Source organism: Heterocephalus glaber, unplaced genomic scaffold (assembly GCF_053883595.1).
Source record: "Heterocephalus glaber isolate CG9 unplaced genomic scaffold, H.glaber_assembly_v1.0 deba00001463, whole genome shotgun sequence".
In the NCBI taxonomy this organism is placed as follows: domain Eukaryota; kingdom Metazoa; phylum Chordata; class Mammalia; order Rodentia; family Bathyergidae; genus Heterocephalus; species Heterocephalus glaber.
In genome coordinates, this window is record NW_028258310.1 from 15,226,333 (window position 1) to 15,246,163 (window position 19,831).

General features: G+C 36.2%; 1 long non-coding RNA gene across 2 annotated transcripts in view; it reads left to right on the forward strand.

Moving 5' to 3' along the window:
• Positions 1-16,835, forward strand: part of LOC147826679 (uncharacterized) — an 80,283-nt gene extending 63,448 nt beyond the window's left edge. Inside the window, exons 3-5 of one of the 2 annotated variants that reach the window (XR_015438865.1) lie at positions 9,832-10,120; positions 11,697-11,873; positions 12,899-16,835. This is a non-coding gene — a long non-coding RNA (uncharacterized LOC147826679). Of the gene's footprint in view, positions 1-9,831; positions 10,121-11,696 lie in introns of both variants that reach the window. The other variant, XR_015438864.1, reaches the window with a different exon arrangement.
• The last annotated feature ends 2,996 nt before the right edge of the window (positions 16,836-19,831 follow it).

Here is a 19,831-nt window from a genome sequence, read left to right on the forward strand (position 1 = left end):
AACTAGGACTGGAAGTCCCATTTGACCCCCCTACTCCACTGCTGGAGATCTCCCCCAAAGAATTAAAAGAATCATACCACAGTGACATATGTGCACTCATGTTCATAGCAGCACAGTTTGTAATAGCTAAAACTTGGAAACAGTCCAAATGCCCTTCAACTGGAGACTGGATAAAGAAAATGTTTTTGTTTTTTTTTTATAAAATGGAGTACTACTCAGCTATAAAAAATGAGAAATTAGAGACATTTATACTAAGTGGATGCACATTGAGGCAATACTCTCAAGTGAAATAAATAGGACACACATGAATAAATACCAAATAGTTTCTCTGGTGTGAGAAACTGAAAGTGTAAATAAGGACTAAATGTATAATAGGTAATGTGAAATAGGAAGAAAAGGGGCAAAGGGGAAAGAAGTGGGAGGGCTAGGGGAAAGGATAGAAGGGAATGGGATTCATATGAGAAAATGGAAAAATAGGAACAAAATCTTTGTAAATAGGGAGGAATGGAGGGGTTGAAGAGAGGGCTGGGCAAGGGTGAAAAATAAGAACCAAGAGAGACTATGTAAAGGTGTCAATTTCCAATGATGAATGTCATTATATTGTATACCTAAAATGTACCAATGATTAGAATGAATAATCAAGAATGTAAAATAGGAAGAAAAGGTCCAAAGGGGTAGAAGTAGTGAGAGGGTCAGGGGAAAGGAAAGAAGGGAAAGGAAAAATGCTGAGAAATGGAAAAAATGGAAATAAAGTCTTTGTAAATAGGGAAGGGTGGAGGGGGTGAAGGGAGGGCTAGGAATGGGGAAAAAATAAGAACCAAGATGCATTATGTAAAGGTACAATTCCTAATGAGAAATGTAATTGTGTTGTATACCCACAGTGTACCTATAAAAGAATTTAATAAAAAAAAAAAGAAAATGGAAAAGCAACTCTAAATATACTCAGCCACCTTATTTTTGACAAAAGGAGCCAAATACCTTCACTAGAAGAAATCTAGCTTTTTTTAATGAATGGTGCTGGCAAAAGACTTTCCACACACCAAAGATTAAACCTGGATCCATATCTTTCACCATGCACTAAATTAAAAATCAAAATGAATCAAAGATCTAAATATTAAAACAGAAACAGTAAATCTACTGGAAGGTAAGATAGGTAGAACTCTTGAAGACATTGTTGTAGGCAAAGACTTCATGAACAAAACTCCAATTCCACAGGAAATATCATAAAGAATCAACATCTGGGATCTTATTAAAAAGCTTTTGCACAGCAAAAGAAACCACCAATAGAGTGAAGAGACAACTCACAGTGTGAAAAATAGTAATTGCCAGATGTTCCTCAGACAAAGGACTAATATCTAGAATATATATAGATCCAAAAAACCAAAAACCAAAACCAAAAACAAACCCTCCAAATTTAAAGAACCCTTCCAAAAATGGGCATCTGAAATAAATAGACACTTCTCAGATGAAGTAGAAATTGTAAATAAATATATGGAAATGTACTCGCCATCAACATTTGAGAGATACAAGTTAAAACAATGCTGAGATTCCATTTCACTCCAGAAAGAATGGCTATCATCAATAAATCAACCAATAACAAATGCTAGTGGGGCTAGGGGGAAAAAGGAACCCTTTTCCACCATTGGTGGGAGTGTAGACTGGTGCAGCCACTGTGGAAATTAGTGTAGAGATTTCTCAAAACACTAAAACTAGAGGTTCCATTTGACCAGCTTTTCCCCTTCTTGGTATCTTCCCAAAAGAATTAAAAGCATCACACCACAGTGATATACGCACACTCATTTTTTTTTTTTTTTTGTACTGGGAATTGAACTCAGGACCTTGAGCTTGTTAGGTAGGCACAACACCACTGAGCTACATCCCTGGCCTCTGCTCACCCATGTTTATAGCAGCACAGTTTGTAATAGCTAAATCTTGGAAACAGCCCAAATGCCCTTCAATGGATGAATGGATAAAGATGTGGGTTTTTTTGTTTGATTTGTAATTGACAAATAATACATTTATGTATGTATGAAATACAATGTGATCTGTCTGTTCATGTAACATTGTGAAATGAGGATATCAGGTGAATTAACCTATAGATTGACTAAAAATTCTTAAGATTTAAATTTAAGATTTTTACTTTACTTTTATAAAACAAAGACAAGGATGCAAGCAAGAGAAAAGTTAGATTATTTACTTAAGAAAGAGACTGCTCTTTTTCCATGAAGTGCAATTTTTTTTTTTTCCAAGAAGATGCCAAACCTACAGGGACCTGTTCAACCTTCCCCATTCGTATCAACCTCATTCAGGGAAGCATCAGATGAGGCTAAGGCCTCTTTCTCTCTTATCACACTTACTTCTGAAAGACAAAACCATTCTACAATCCCTGATTTTCCACAATCACTTTTTATCAACAAAATTCAAAAAGGTAGCCACCGCCTGAATTCTATATAAAAAAAAAGTTGGCAATTTTTAATTACTTATCAGTAGTAATTGATGATAATTTTAAAATACTTCAAAGTCTCTTTATAACAGAGGTAATATACTATTACTAAACTTTTAAAAATCTAAAATAAACCAAAAATACATGGAATAAAAATATAAAATCACTTGAGATCCCCCTACATCTATGTCAACATTTTGTTAGAGATTCTGAGTTTTATTTGTTTTTTAGTAAGATTAAATCCATATATAACATTTACATAGTCATCGGTTTATTCATTATTTTATAATTATTATGGAAAGAAGGAAAAAAGGAAGGAGTCGGGGGCAGGGAAAGAGGGAGAATGTACTTCACTTTATGAAGCTTTGTAGACACTATAGATTTAGTGGTTAGATTAGATTTAATCTGTATCATTACCACATTTGACTTTGTAGTTTTTTGTTTTTTGGTTTATTTTGGTACCAGGGATTGAACTCGGGACCTTGTGCTTGTGAGGCAGGCACCGGAACCACTGAGCTAAATCCCTGGCCCAATTTTGTAGTTTTGATGATTGCTTTTTTACAAAAAAGAAATACTACATAATTATTGAATTAATGACTCTTAAGAATTAAATGCCATTCCTTTCTATGGATCTCACATTTTTGTATCTATTTTTTATATTTAAAAGACTATTTTGTTTCCAAATTTTGACTCTTATATTAGCAATAAAGAACTATCTTTGCTAACACATGGTCTGATTATTTTCCTGGAAAAGATTTCTAAAACCAGATTACTGGGATAAACTTTTCAAAGATTCCTGGTAGCCATTGCCAACATATTTAGGACAAAAGTAGTTGAAACCAGTATTTCCAGAAAGCTGTCATTCAGGCCTCCATCTGTCCATGCTCTGAAGCAGGAAATGAAGGGCAGTTGTCCTGCCTGTTTATAAAGATACTAGATATAAAAGTTGTTGTTGTCTTTTTTTTTCTAACGATATTGTTGTTTATTACTGAAACCAATTCTCTGCTTGTTGGTGGAGAAGCTCGCAGAATCAGAGCCTTTCTCGGCTTTTCCTCTGCTTCATTTACACCATCAATGAAACTACTTAGTTCTGACATTTGAAGAGATCTTTGCCACAATTAAAATGAAAATCTCCACAAATATCTCTGCTTGTATAACCATTTTCCCCCATCACTGATGACTGAACCCAGGGTCTCTCCCTAGCCTTTTAGAAAAATATTATTATTTCCCTGAATTGCCCAAGCTGGGCTTGAATTTGTCATTCTTTTGCCTCAGCTTCCAAGAGTGCTGGGATGACAATTGTGCACCACCACTCCTGGCTGTGCATGTGCAGCATTGGAGAGAACAGTTTACTGTTACCCTGCCTACACTGACATCTTCTCAGAACAACTTGCTTTATTCATATTATGTGTGACCTTGTCTTTGTTAGGGTTCTTCAACCTGAACATCCATCAGACTCAAGACTTCACCTGGAGAGCTTACAACCAAGTCACACTGGTTAGGGCCAACAGATGCTTACTTACCTAGGTAGGGCATCCTCAGACTATTGCCATCTGGTAGCCAAGCAGGCAATGATTAGAATTTTGGCAAGTGATTCTGTAATTTGTTTTCTGAATTGGGAACATGTGAGTGTCTGCTGCTCAGGATATGTGTGAGTGGAAGAATACGAGGGTCTTTCTTTTCAAATCTTTAATATATCCTTTGCCACCTTGAATTAATTAACAAAGTTACATTGGGTTATCACTGTTCTTTCTAGTCTCAATTTGTGGTTTTATTGAAACCAGTTCTAATAGTATTTAACTTTTGATTAAATTAGCTGAATTTCAATGTGTACATTGAATTAAGTCCTGCTTCTTTTACTCATGTTGATCCAAACTGTTGTATGCACAAATACAACTTTCTCAACGGCCTTTCTACTAGAGGTACTTTCTTTTTCTCTTTTATTCCCTACATGGCATTTACAAATATATAGGGCTTCTCTTCACTAACCCATTCACTCATTCATTTGACCTATTTTAACAAATACCTCCCTTTGGTATAGGTATTGGATTAGGCCCAGGGGGTACAATTTTTATTAAGACTAATTATCTCTGCCTTCATAAGCTCAATATTCAATAGAGAACAAGAAAAACTTCAGAAGAATCCAACAAGCATTACAACATACATTACAGCCTACATCCAACATACATTACAAGTTGTATGACACAAACCACCCAGGTGACTAGGACTGAGTAAAGGGATTTTTTCTGTTTATGTGTGATGATTAGAAAGGATTCTTTGAGGGTGTAAAGCATTTATAGAAATCTAAAGCATGAGAAGGAATTAGACAGTGAAACATGGGAGAAAAAACACCCCAGGCTGAGGTTAAAGCATGTGCAAAGATGTTACTTGAACAAGAACATTATCCTTTTACAGAACCTAAAAAGTACCTAATAGGCCACATCATCATCATTATCTCTGTTTTCCAAAACCTGCTGATGTTGAAGACCAGACTTGTACTTTGGGTACACTGTATATTCTTTCAGCAGCAAAGGAAAATGTTAGTAGAGCTTCTTTTACTTTTGTTGAATAATTAAAGAATGGAAGGAATTGCCATATAGGTCTTTGTAGATATTACACATATGGAGATATTGCTAGAACACTGATTAATTGCTTTCCTCCTAGCACTGACATGTATAAGTGACTCCAGTGGACCATGTGCAATGATCATTTATTCAGTTTAGGAAGATGATTCCCCTTACCACCCATACAGTCTCCTAGGTATGTTCTTGCTGGTATGATTTGGTGACAATGTTTTCCTTCCAGGAATTGCCAAGCATATATACTTCTGTGTTTCCAAAATTTTGACCTTGCATATCCAACTTTCATATATCCGACTTTTGTTATATCTGAACTATTGCTATTTATCATATACATGTGTGGCCATGTATATGTCTAGTGACTCACTTACAAACACATAAATACCTACCAGAGTCATATACTAAGCACTATTATCTATAAGATCACAGTATATTCAATATATTTTCTATTATACACTAAAATACATCATTATTGTTTCATACTGGACATCTCTGTTTTAAGCTAAAACTATAACTTCTACTTCCAAAGTTTGCCAACGAAAACAATATTCTCCCATAATCTAATTTTTTAAAATGTCAAGGCTTCTTTTTTTTTTTCACCTCATGTGTCACCTTGTTATAGGAAGCTTTCCTTCAATACTTCAGAACTAGTGTCTATGATCTTCAGAGTTGTTGATTGAGTTCTTGTCACTTGTATTAGGCTGGACCAGGGAGAAGAATGCTTAAAAGAGGGGCAGGGACTTTTAATGCACAAGAATCTGTCATAGGCCAAGGGTTACTTCATTGTATTGACCCCAGTGCTCACACTAATTAAATGAGACCTTTGAACTTGGTGATGTACAATCCTTGATCTTTTTTTAAAAGTTCTTGAAAGTTTTCTCCCCTCAGAAAGCATGTACAGGAACCCCAAAGATTAGCCAACGCTTTCAGCAGATTTAAACCTTGAATCTTATCTTTGGAACTCTTTCAGGTACATAGATTTCATGTTTTAAAAATAAACAAATAAACAAATAAATAACAATTTTAAAACCCTGAAAATTGACATTTATTGACAACTTCCTGTCAACTATGTTTTTTGGCCAATAACTCACATGCATTATTTTTCTTAATTCTTCTCACAATATCATTTGGCATATGCTATTAATAATATTTCATTTTTTAAAAAGCTAAAAGAAGAAAGAGAAAGGGTCCAGTAATTTGGTGAAAGTCAAATTAAGCTATAGAGCTTATTCTGGACTCTCAGAGAGGGATCTACTCTCCTGTCCTTACTATTAACTTTCCTTGTCATTCTGCTGTGATGGGAGTGAGCAGCGAATCCACGTGGAGAAGGAGTATGCTACTGGAAGTGTGGGTGATTGACAGCAGCACCAGATGTTAATGCTATGGATTCTTCCTCCAAGAATGGAAACCATCCATTCAAAGATACGCAGGGAATAAAGATAGATGTGAAAAGTCCAGGTGGTAATTAACATTCCCCTGCTATGTTTTTACTGAGAGACTTGCTCAGTTGGGTTTTCTTAGATGAAGTTTAAAAAAATAGAACAAAATTTGCCTGCATTCCAGTTGTAACATATTCTAATTTCAAGGGATCACAGGTTAATTAAATTGATTTAAAAACAACTTTTGGGTACTACTTTAATTAACCTTCCACATTTCCTTCTAATTCTGCTCCCATTCAGCTCTGTCAGTCTGCCAGGGTAAGGGTTAGAACTCCTCACCTTCTCAGGTAGGAGGAGAGGGCAAAAAATCTCATTTTGCTTCTAGGTTTGATTAGTGGAGCTCATTAGCTATCAGATATAAGGCAGGAGCAGTCCATCAGGAGGGAGCAGCATCACCAGTGACATTTATTACATAGCCTGCATTCAGAGGCTGCTTAGAAACCAATTTCCATTCTTACAGGTAGGATTCTCAAAATGGGAGTTTCACAGGATTCATAAGCAAGCCTGATCAAAATTCCAAGGAAAGAAAAGATAAATAAATAAATATAAAGAAAAGATAAATAAATAAAGCACAAAACCAGTCCTAAAACTACAAAGCAGAAATACAAGAGTCACTATGTCAGCTGCTTCCCTTCCTGCTAGCTGAGCCTGGGTGCTGTTTACATAGTTGCAAGTCATTCTTGAGTTTTCCTATAATTTCACAAAATAAATGGGAATCAGAGCTGTTTGGCTGACTGTGTAGCCTCATGGAAACCAACACCAGTTTTCTAAATTGATCACCATATGCGTATCTATCTGTTTACCTTGTCTGTCCTAAAATGCTTCCGGACAAGTGACTTGAATGAGGATTTGGCCAGATCACTCAACAGGCAGATGTTTCACTTGCAGAAAGACCTGAGAACAGAGAGCCAGACAATTCTCTGAAAGTATTTCTGTCTTTTAGTGGTGTGGTAAGACATTTTATTTTTCAAAACTTATAAATACATATGAGCAAATAATCTTTCTGCTAACTGATATATGGTTTATACAAAGAAATTGATGCTGAGTTAAGTAACTTTTTAATATAATAAACTACGATAGTAGAATCCATTAACCCTTGGAGTTAATTTTTATTTGTCATCAAACAAATTCTGATCTTTGTTTCCTTGCCTACAATGTGTGTGTATGGGATGGGATTTATAGTCTCTTTTGGCTTGAAATTATATACCTGTATGGTGTGGGTAGTATGGACCAGTCTTTTTCTATCATTTTATTTCATCCTTATTGTAATCTTTTGAGCCAGATATTATTTCCCCTTATTTACAAAGGAGAACATAGAGATACAGAAATATGAAGTAACTTGTCCAAAGACACACAGATAAATGCTGAAGGAGGTGAACTTCTACAGTAGATACTGGAGTCTGCTAGTTTAATCAGTATTTCCAAGATTCTTTCTAACAGCCTAGGATTCAAAGCTGCAAATCTTTGAGGTAATATATTGCAATTTTTCGTTAAATTATTGGCAGTATCTGAGGGGATTTTTCACACACGCACGCACACACACACACACACACACACACACACTGTTTCCTTATCTCTCCAAACTACTTCTGTTCATATGAACAGTGGTAGTGGTACAGATTTACAGGGCCACAAAACTTTACACTCCCCACATGGCTTCTTATGTCTCAGAAGATCAGAGAACTAAACCAGGAAATAGAGTAGTTGTGATATTAACTACAAAGATTTCAATGAAATTTCATCAACTTCAAGAAAATGATAGTTAAGAAGTACAATTTCCTGACAAAATATTCTGGAGTAGAGGTTTTCCACTTTTGAAACTATAAGGATTACTCCAAGAGTTGTTCAGAGTTGGGCCCCATCATAATGACTGCTCCAATATGTTAGTTTTTAATCTGTTTTTAATCAGTTTTCTAGATGATTAATGCAACTAGATCATGTTAAAGAACAAGTGTCTTGGAAACTATCTGCAGGGTGTAGGTGGCAGAAGCATACCCAATTATTCTAAAAAAAATGTTTTCTTGCAATCTTTGAAGTATTCCCAATGATTCTTATCCTTTTTTTTTTTTTTTTTTTTTGTATCAGGGATCAAACTCAGGACCTTGCACTTGCAAGGCAGGCACAGCTCCACTGAGCTAGATCCCCAGCCTTATTCTTATATGTTTTTAAGTCCAAATTCAAAGTTGATGTATCTGTCTTCTTGACATGTCTCTCTAGCTATCTATTAGTCATCACATACTTGGTGCAATACAGAACACTTGACTTTTTCCCTGAATATCATCTTTCTTTATATTTTCCATATTAAAAAAATGGTATTACTAATCACTTACTTAGATAAAAAAGAAAAATTGAGGAGTCATCCATGTCTGCTTTTCTTCTGTGTAGTTTCTCATTCCTGCTTCCCATTCCTTCCTAGAAATTTTTACTTTATTGGTATGTTAAACCCCTGTTCCATCTCCAAAATATGTCTTTCATTGTTTAGTCTTCTCTCTTCCCACTATCATTATCTTACTTCATGACAACAACACATCTCACCTGAATTTCTGAGGCAAGCTTCGGATTGATCTTTTTGTTTGTGATTTGACTACTCCAGTGGACATTCCAGATAGCAGCCAGTAATTATTCAGATGTACTAATCAGACCACAACACTTGCCCCACTTGAAACACACTAATGGCTTTGCATAGTAAATAGAATAAATTTCACACTTCTTGTCACCACTTGGCTTGCTTCAGATACATCAGCTTTTGAGAGTTTCTGGCCAAGGTTTACCCATTCTGGGGTATCTGTGCTCAGGATATCATCCGCCTACAAGCTTTACCCTTGGAATCTCTCCTTCTGTTTCTTAGAACTCAGTTAAATTGTCACCATACCACAGAGGTGGTTCCTGGCTTCTCTAAACACCTCCTCCCTCATTAATCTTTCCCACGGGGCTATGTGTATTTTCTCATAGCATTAATCACTATCTAAAATTATTTGTTCACTTGTTGCCTATTTCTCCCGATAGAATGTGACCTCCATGGAATTAGCAACCTCATTTGTCTTGTTCTTTGTATCCCAGTGCCTTGTACCACACCCAGAATTTACCAAAGACCTTATAAATATTGGTTGCATTTAAATCAGATGTTAAATTGTTTGACTATTTCCTTTTTTTTTTCCAAAATATGTGAATTAGATTACGTAGATGACGGTATAATTCATCTGGAAAAAGAAACAGATAGATGTATGTGCAGTATATCTCATTTGTCCCCCTAAAGCCCGATACAGCACAAGCTTTTAAATTATAATTGAGCCCATCCACACTGATCCCACCCATGCTGATTAATTCTAAGCAGAGGGAATTTTCTAACTTGTGGTTTTCTTTTCTGCAGACAAAAGGCAGCTGTTTTCTTGATGCTTGACCCAGCCCACTGTGCTCCCAACAGCCCTCCTAGCACAGCTACAGAGGGTCCCCTGAGTGGGTCCATTGAGTATAATGGTGGGTTTTCCACTCTAAACAATTATGGAAACAAATCATGATGACCTGCTTCGTGCCCTCCTCCGCGGTGCAACTCCTCCTCTGCTGTTAGCTCAGAAAGCATCCTGTGGTGGAAATGTGATTGCACTTTGAATGATCTGACAAAGGAAACACCAGTGCATTCCTCCAAAGGCTGCATGAGGGTAATTCTCTTTGCTCAAGTGTTAGACACAAATTCAGTTCAAGTTCTTTCAAACAATAAAATGCTACTTTTTTTCCATCGAGAGCTCAGAATTAAGAATTTCTGAAAATATAAATCTCTTTGAAGTCTGCCACTTTGCATTTAGAGAAAACTAACTGATCTCTTAGTCAAAGGGGTCAAGTAAAAGAAGAATTATTGAGAATCTTTATATTTGGAATTACTTTTAGTTGTTGTTGTCTTGCATTCAATGCATTTTTCCTCCATCTGGTAGAACATCTTGATTTTTCTTTGGCAAAGAGTCATTCTCTACCTTTTTAGTCTAAGTGATTTAGCTGGGATGAGTTCACTCTGGATATAAGAATGAAACAATTCACAAACTGCATCAATCAGAATGTCTTTCTCTGGAATTTTCATCTTAAGTGGAGTAACTTCAAGACTGAAAATGTAGTACATGACTAAAAGATAGTTCATGATGGATGGGTACAGAAGAGATTCTCCATGGGCTTCTATCACAAAGTTCCCAGAACTTCTGGTTCCTTGTGGTTTCAGAGACCTACTCCTTAAGTTTCTCTTTCCATTGTATGAGCAATTCATGTATTAAAATTGTTATGATCATCTATTAATGTATAATATCCCAGAGTTTGGTGGTAATGATCTTATATTAAACTCGTTTTTCTGTAGGTCAGAAATTAGGACAGGCCATAGTCGGGGAGTGACCTATGTTACATTGTGACTGAAGCCCCAGTCTGTAGGGTCCCATTGGCTTAGGATGGCTGGATGGTTGTTAGTTTTAAATGTCAATTTTGGCTGTTGGTTGGATTTTCCATTTTTTCCATATTACATTCCTTAGGCATGGAATATGTAAGAGTGATTCACATATCTGGTACCTCGCCAGGGCTGACTTGAATATCTGGGGATAGGCTGGCTATCTATCTCTTTCTCTCCTTGTGTCTTCTTGCAGTAAGAGTTGGTCTTCTCCATTATGCAATTTATAGAATAGTCTGAATTCTTTCAAGGTGTCTGGCTTTCCTCAGGGTAGGTGTACAAGAATCTAAGGTGGAAACTAAAAACTAGTTCTACCTGTGCTTAGATAGCATTTGTCCTGTTCAATTCTATTAGATAGAAATGAGTCACAGACTGAACCAGATTATGGAGAGGCAACTAGGTAAGCATCTAAGTTTGAGGGAAGTGGCTCCTTTGAGTGTCTTTGGAGACTGGCTAACACCTCACTAAATTCTTCTGGAACCTTTTCCTTACTGCTAAATAATCAGATTTTTCTAATTCATATCTTGTACTAGGAATCTGTGATGATATTTCTCAGATTTTAAATTTCACATAACAAGAACTAGAGTATTGGGTACCTACATTGGGTTATCACTTTTTAATATTGTGAGTAAAATATTTTAAAAATATAATAAATTTTATCAACATTTAATGAATAAAAAGAGATTGGATACTAAAATGTAGTGAAGACCTAAACTCATAATCAAGAATAATTTATTCCTTTCTCTTAAGAATAACTCATTTCTTCTAAATCAAAATGCTTTCTGAAAAACTTTTTCTTTCTTTTGCCCCAGAGCCATGAAAATTTTCTCACATATTTGCAGTACATTAGTCATAGTCTCCTGAAGAACTGCTGCCTTCTGGGAGTCAAATGTGAGAGTCACAGAGGTTGCTGCAGATATTCTGAGAAAGATGCAGAAGAAAATGGGCTGAAAGAATCATCATAGAAAAAGTTGGAAGGCAAAGAAGAGGTAGAATTCCTTCAAAGAATGGGGAAATAAAAAAATCACAGAAAGCAAAAGGACAGGTATTTGGTGAAGTTTAATGATGCCAGTGATTTTAGATGTGGTGTATAATTTAATCTTCATCATAGTACTGTTAGGTGAGAATATATGCTCCATGTAAAGATCAGGGAGTCAGTTCAGGAAGGTTGAGAAAATTACGCAAAGTCCTTAAGCTAATACATGGCTGGATCAGGACTCAGGTAATGTTTCCTCTGAGTCCAAGAATTAATTCACTGCATTGAAAGGCCCTAGCAGTGATTAAGCATCCAGACCTACAGTGAATATCCAAGATACATTAAGTGAGCATTACTATCTTCTAAAGACATGATACAATACATAGAGACCCAGGTATGTTTACCTGCAGGGAATTTATTGTTTATCTCTCAAGATGGACTATGAAGTGACAAGGCATTCTGAGGAGTGCCATTGGGGCACATGGAGTCAGAAGACCGGATGTTTCTGAAGCTAATGAGTAGCCCTTCATCCAATTCCAGAAAGTCAACAAAGGTTTCTCAGGGGGAAAAGTATGTTAGATGGTAGTAGTACAGGGCCATAAGAAGGGTTGCTTAGGGAAGATGGGAAAATCTAGAAATAAGAAGTAGCAAGGGCTACCTTTGAGGCCCTGCATGAGATTCAGTAATAGCAAGAGTTACTAGTAAGTGCACAAAAGCCTGGGTGTTTGGAAATGGTGACACAGGCAGGGACCACCTTGTGACAAGCCAGGGAGCCATCATCATTTTCCCATCCTATCTAGTGTAAAAAAGTAGGAGGTGTGCTGCTGTGTGTGCTTTTACAGCAAGAACTCCTTTTGATAGCCATAAAGCAATGATTGATGTAAAAAGTAATACTTCTCAGCATTCACTCCCTTGCTGTATATTTTCAATACGTGCTCAAGGGAAAACTAGAATTATCAGAGTCGTTAATAAAGTTAAAATGTAAGTGTACTTGAAACGTTCTGAGAAGAGTTGGTCATCCTTATTTCTTTATCTCAGGCAAAATTTTGGAGAAACATTTTAATGTTTGCACAATCTTCAATCAAATATACTGCCCATTTTTAGATCCCTAACTTATTGCTGTCATGTAAGTACCAGGGGGCAGGAGTAGGTTGGGACATGACTTAATGCTAAGATTAAGAAACACATAAATATCATTTTAAAATTTTTTTTCTGTAAAATTTTTATTTCTGCTAGTGATGGTACCCTTTTTTGTTCAGTTATGCCTATGGAAATTAAATAGGATTTTATTAGCAATAAAAAATTTTCAAGTTATCTTCCTTCTGGGTCTCATGTATTTCCTAGAGCCCTTCTTAGGCTTTAATAGGATCAGGTTGCTTGAAATTTCTATTTCTTAATCATCACTAGCTCATTAACATCATGTCTCTTCACATCTGCTTTTTCCTCTTCCTCTGATGACTGGTGAGGTTAATCAAAAAGCCAGGATGTGTTTTCATATAAGGTACTAAGTAAAGAAAACAACATTCTTTATTAAGGGTCAGTCATATCCAACTTTAGTATATGTGCTGCCAAAGAACCTCATACACAATTTTAAAGTGTGAGAATTCCATTCCTTTATTACCTAGGACTTCTTTTTGGATTCAACTCAATCTGATTTGAAACAAATAAAAGCTTAACCACAAAAAAACAAAACCGAAGATTTACTGATTTCTGCAATGAGAGAGTCCGGGGGTGCAGTAGCTCCAGAGACTCAAATTCCAATATTGGAGATTCTCTTCTTATCTGTTGGGTGTGCTTTGCTCTATTAGCTTCTATTTTAGTGGGATTTTCTCATGTGGTGGTTATATTACTGCCAAAGGATGCAATCTTCTGACTGCCCAGGAGTAGGGCATGGAAAGGTAGATTTCTGTTCTCAGACCCGTTGGAAATCATGTAGACTAAGAATGAGGTAATAGTGGTGTCATGGAAAATACAGATTTTGTTAGCAGACTACAGAAGGATGGATAACAGAAAGGCAAAATAATAACTTTCCTTTTACAATTCCATTTTCAAACAGCTTCAGGATTTATAGTAACTAAAATACAGTAGAGTTACCATTTCATTCACAAACATGACAAAGCCTCATAATATAGCCTTTGTATTTTTGAGATCACCAAATTTTTGTTATATACAAACTTTGAAATCTGTATGAGGAGTTCTCCAGTATTCTCAGGGAAATGTTCTGTAAATAGAGAGAGGTTATTAGATAGTAAAATAATTACTTCATCCCACTTTTCTCTGCCACATTGTTAATGTTTTCATGAGGATGATACAGTTATGACTTGGGATAGACAAGAGCAGGCTGATAAATCCCAGCCTTTTAGCTCCAATCTTGTTTTCTTAGCAGTTTTTCTCTGCCTCAAAGGAAGCCATTATCCTTTACTTCATTAGATTTGTCTACTATAACACAAGAGTATTTTCTGGTGGATGGATCTAAAACTCTGCAGGACATCCATCAAGACCCAGGGCTCTGGGCATACAGGGATCCATCATCCTTCATTTTAGCCCTCCTGGAGCTCTGGAAACCTTTTTTTGTTGTTGTTGCCATCACTAATTGAATGACTGAGCACTCAAAATGAAATATTTGCATATCTGCAGATTAAGCAGTATGAAGGGCAAGTTGGAATCTTATTAAAAACAACATAACACAGTCATTACAGCTTTTGATTTTATAGAATTCTTATCTCTATCCTATGGTAAGAGACAGTTGATGCTTTGAAGTCTTCACTTAGAGAAGACAAGTAGCTTCTCCCTTCATTTCCCTAAATTAAAGTGATTTTGAGTCATTCACATTGGCTTACTTTCTACATTAACATTTGTTTGAATTCTTACTTCTGTGCCACAAGGCCATGGATGCTTGCCTCACTTTTTCCTTAATCGAACTTTCTTTTGAAGATGTGACTTCAAGTTTCCTGACTGAATGCCTTTGGTCCTATTCTTTTAGGTAAAGTGAAAATAGCTAATTAGTATTTATTTTCTTCATGATCTTAAGGCTTTCTATATGGGTTATAAAGAAGATAAGATATTCAGAATTATTATTTTGAGGTAATTATCCAAGTTGATTAGAAAAGTTTTTTATTTTTAAAAATTTCTCCATGTTTATTACCAATTAGCTTTCAGATGCCATCTAGAGCTGTTGAGAGAGATGAATTGAAAGTGATTTGATGATATGATTAGGTTACATGATTGGCCACCAGCATTGAAAATCACATCATTAACAGCAAATGGACAGAGGAAATTACCTGCAGTGAGAAGAGAATGTAGAAGGAATGCAGAGTTTGACCCTGTACCACCCTGACTTTTAGCATATAATGTCTCAAGCACAGAGTGAGAAAATACTCAGCAGAGAGATGCAAATAAGAGACCTCAATGATACACCACATACTATCAATGGATCCATAGCTCCGGGGGTGCCTGCTGACTCTTTCTAAATGCACACATGTCATCATATTTGACCACTAGGCAGAAGACAAGAACAGTTCCCATCTCCTGTGCATTTACTAGATCCAAGGTGATGTCCAATATAGTCTACATCTTTTTTTAATCTCACAACAACTGTATCAGTTATTACTGTTCTGCTTGTTTTAAAGATGACAATCTGAGTCTAAAATATGTCATGTATTTTGTCAAAGGTCATACAGCTGGTGAGTGGTAGACCCAACTTTGAATCCAAGTTTATTTAAAGTCCATCATTTTTGACAATTTTAAGATTTTAATGGCAAGTGGAACTATAAAAGATCAAAGAAAATGCTTGGCATTTACAGATTTTTGATCGACATTTTCTCCCTTCACTAGCAATAATGCTAGCTTTCTGGGGAGTCATCAGATCAGTAAACAAATAATAATAAACAACAGAACCTAATATTTTCAGTTTACCTCCTCAAATAATATGTTATCATTTGATCCTCCCACTCACCCTCAGGAGGAAAGGAGTTTCACTAAGTGAGTCAAAGAGAGCTGTAGGAGACCTCGATTTTTGAATTTATTCTATTCTATTTTGTACACATAGGAACTTGGATAAGCTGTGGAATATGCATGCGGGAGAGTCAAAAGTCAATAGTATGGCAGTAATGTTAAAGATGATAAAAAATAATAATAGTCAACCAATATTTAGAATTTTGACCCAAGCTACGATCTCAGCATTGCCCTTGTTTTATTATAGTAAGTCAATTTTGATGAGGAATCTCTCACTTGCAATGAATTGCACCAATCCCTACTACACCAGGCAATGAGTTATGGGAGTTGTGTGAAAACACAACTTTAATGAAAAGAGAATATTTCCAGCGTCCTCAAAAGGATCATCATATCTCTTTGTTCTCCACTCCATTCTCCAAGCCTGTTTTCAGGCAACCACCAATCTGCTTTTCATCACTGTAGATTAGTTTGCATCTTTATTAATCTTACGTAAATGGAGTAATGTACTATTGCTCTTTGTATCTGCTTTCTATCATGCACAGTGATGATTTTGAAGTTCATCTATTATATTATGTTTATCAAATTGTTTCTTTTCACAGATCAGCAGTCTTCCATTTTATGGATATATCATATTTTGTCTATTCATTATCCTCCTGTTGATGACATTTGGGTTGTTTTGTATATGGCTATTCTGAATAAAGCTTCCATGAACATTTACTTACATATCTTTTCATGTTTTTGTTTCCCTTGGGTTATATACCTGGGAGTGCAATGGTTGAGCCCTACAGTAGATTTATATGTAACTTCTCAAGAAATGGCCAAATTTTTTCCAAAGTGGTTGCATAATTTGTTGTGCCATAATCTGTGTATGAGAGTTGTTCTATATCTTTATTAATGTTTTTTATTTTCTTTTTGATTATTAACATTCTAATGGGTTTAAAGCTGTATTTCATTAAGCTTTTAACATGAAATTCTTTGATGTTAAGAGATACTGAACATTTTTTCAGGTGACTCTTTGAAATTCGTGTATTTTTCATCAAAATTTCTTGAAAATTTCATTAAAATTTCTATGTATTTTTTATTATTAAGTCATAAGAACAATGCACTTTGCATATTCTGAATACAGTTACATTGTAACGTAATGTATTTCAAATATATATATTTTAGTTCTTTGCCTTGTCTTATTTTCCTAATGTTTTTCAAAGGGTAAAGTGTCTAATTTTGATAAAATCCAATTTTTCAAATTTTTATGGTTTGTGTCACTTCATTTACTTCAGCTCATTTAACTTTTTCACCAATCTTACATAGGACTTTAATTGTCCATATTTCTTGGATGATTAGAATTAAATCTTCCAGAGATTATGTGAGTTGCCCAAACTACTCATCTAAGAATATGAAGTTCAAGCCATTGAAAGGATTAAATGAAGTCAAAGGAATGCAGTCAGGAGAGCAGAACCAAGAATCGTAAAAGTCAGTGTAGGCAAATGTGAAAGGCAGAAAGTAGGACAATTTCTTGGATTCTGTCTCAGAGAAGATGATTCATTTCCTGAGAGGAGTTTGAGATGAGGATTAATTCAGTATTTCTTATTTGAAAAAATGTTTCCAGGCGGAAGGACCTGTGTTCTGCATGTGCCCAACTGTAATCATAAAGATGAAAATAGGCACCAGGTCTCCTTACCTCCAGTCCAACCTTCTGTCTATTCTTCTGGGACAAAATCCCTGCCACAGCCAGGATATCATGATTTCAAATTAAAAAACAAAAACAACCCTATGTGTAGCTTCGTTGGACAGAGCTATGTTTTTTTCTTTTTAGAATACAATTGGACATGACTACTTTTTGAAATACAAATGCCAAAGTAGTTTCCCTGACTTCACAAGAATCACAAGGCATTGAGCAGTCACTTCTCAACTTCAGCCTCCCATAACTCTTCTCAGAGAAAAACCTAAGGATGCCTCCTTTCCCACCCCATTTCCTATTACCCAGGCAGGCACCATTAATTGCAATTGATCACTTCATCATAACTGCATCTCACTGTTTCTCCTGCCATTCTACTCATCCCAACCCACTGTTCAGAACTGCAGATGTAAGTTTTATAGTTCTTTTGCCCCTGGCTACTTTTGAATTACCACAGCTCCGCAGCAATGCAGGTCCATGACCTGAAGGGTGACAAAGAATATTGTAGAACTACCACTGGTATCAACTTTAAATGGAAATTAGATTCCTTTCCTCCCTATTTTTATGTTCCACTCTAATTTGGGCAAACTACAGTTACAGCTGTCATGTGCACTGCATCCATCTATCTTTTAGAGAGTTCAATAGTGGTCTTGCTTGCTTAAGTTGTTTTCATTCTCTCTCCCTCTCTCTCTCTCTCTCTCTCTCTCGCTCTCTTTCCTCTTCCTCTTTCCTCAGCTACAAGGAGAGCATATGTGTTTTCATGAATCTGACTGCCCTTTCAAACAATAGGAGACAGGAGAGTCACTTACCAGACTGATGAAATGTGCTACAGTGGTCAAGGGGCCTTTAATTCCTGAATTCTATTTCCAAAGTAATATACATCTTCTGGAGAAATGCCCTGGAGCCCAAATGAAAGGCTGAATTATAAATCTTACAGTATCTGTGAAAATATGAGGGAATGACAGCATCTATAGGAACATCAAAAAATAACCATTAAATAACCAGGAAGACCCTTGAAATGAAGTAGTAAAATATGTACATACCTACTTGAACAAATTGAATCCTTAGGTCCATCAAAATGACAGGCCCAACCCAGGGAGAGTGAACACTTCAAGCTATCATTATTTGACAAAATATTCTGTTGATTTAATGGGGCAAACCAATCAATCAATCAATCAGTTAAATAGATCAATATAATTGTTGTGGAACTTGCAGACCAAAAGAAGGGTCAGAGGCTGCCATAGTTTGGGTGAGTATCCCACAGAGGCCTATGTGTTAAAGATTTATTCCCAATCCACGGTGCCATTGACAAGTGGAGGAACCCTTGAGAGGTGCAGTCTAAAGGAAGGTCTTCCAGTCATTGGAAGCATACCCAAGAAAGGGACATCAGCACTTCCTCTCTTTTGCTACCTGCCCACTGTGTGGTGAACAGTTTGTTCCACCACATATTTGTGCTCCCTTACCACAGGTCCAGAGTAATATGGCCAACTCATTGTGGGCTGAATCCTCCAAATCTGAAGACAAAAATAAACTGTTTCTCTGCATAAATTGATTTATCTCAAGTATTTGTTGTAGTAGTGGAAAGCTAATGCAGTGGCTTTGTGAACTGTAGGGCATAGGCTCTTTTGACCTCCAGTCTCATTGAGTTGGACCAATGGGAGATACTGATAGACGACTAGAGAGTGGGAGGAGGGAAGAGGTGAGCCATCCACTCCCATAAGTCTCTAGCTCCTCTAGATCATTAACACTGTCTATATTCCTCACCTCATTTAGCCCAAGGATGAGAATGGATTCTCACTGGTGCCCTTCCCTGACTGTCTGCATCTCTGTTTTCCTTAACTGATTTATACTCCCATGAATAATCTGTCCATGAAACTATTTTTAATTAAATTATTTTTGCATGTGTTTCCAGAAATTATTCTGCCTGATAATATTTTCTTGCTAGAGACTTTCTCTTTCTTGACAAGTTGGTTTTTATCTCAGTGTGATTTCTTAGTAAGCTACAAATGCTTACTCTTAATGGTATCTTAAGTATATTTTGAGTAAATTCAAGTTCACATAAAATATATAATAGGCATAAATTGAAGAATCACAAGTGATTTCCATTTATAGTCAACCTTTTATTTTTCTGACCTTTTGAAGTGTTCCAGTTTGTAACCTGATATACTGCATCCTTGGCTTCAAGAATTCCATGCAAAGATTCAGGTGATGCCATTAACAAAATGCTTAAACAAATTTCATTTCCCTTTAGAAACCCTGGTGCTCCCTGGAGGTGGTAGTTAAAGAAACTCCTTCTTTGGTGCCTGGCAGGCATGATGCAACTCTCTTCTCCCTGCTTGTTT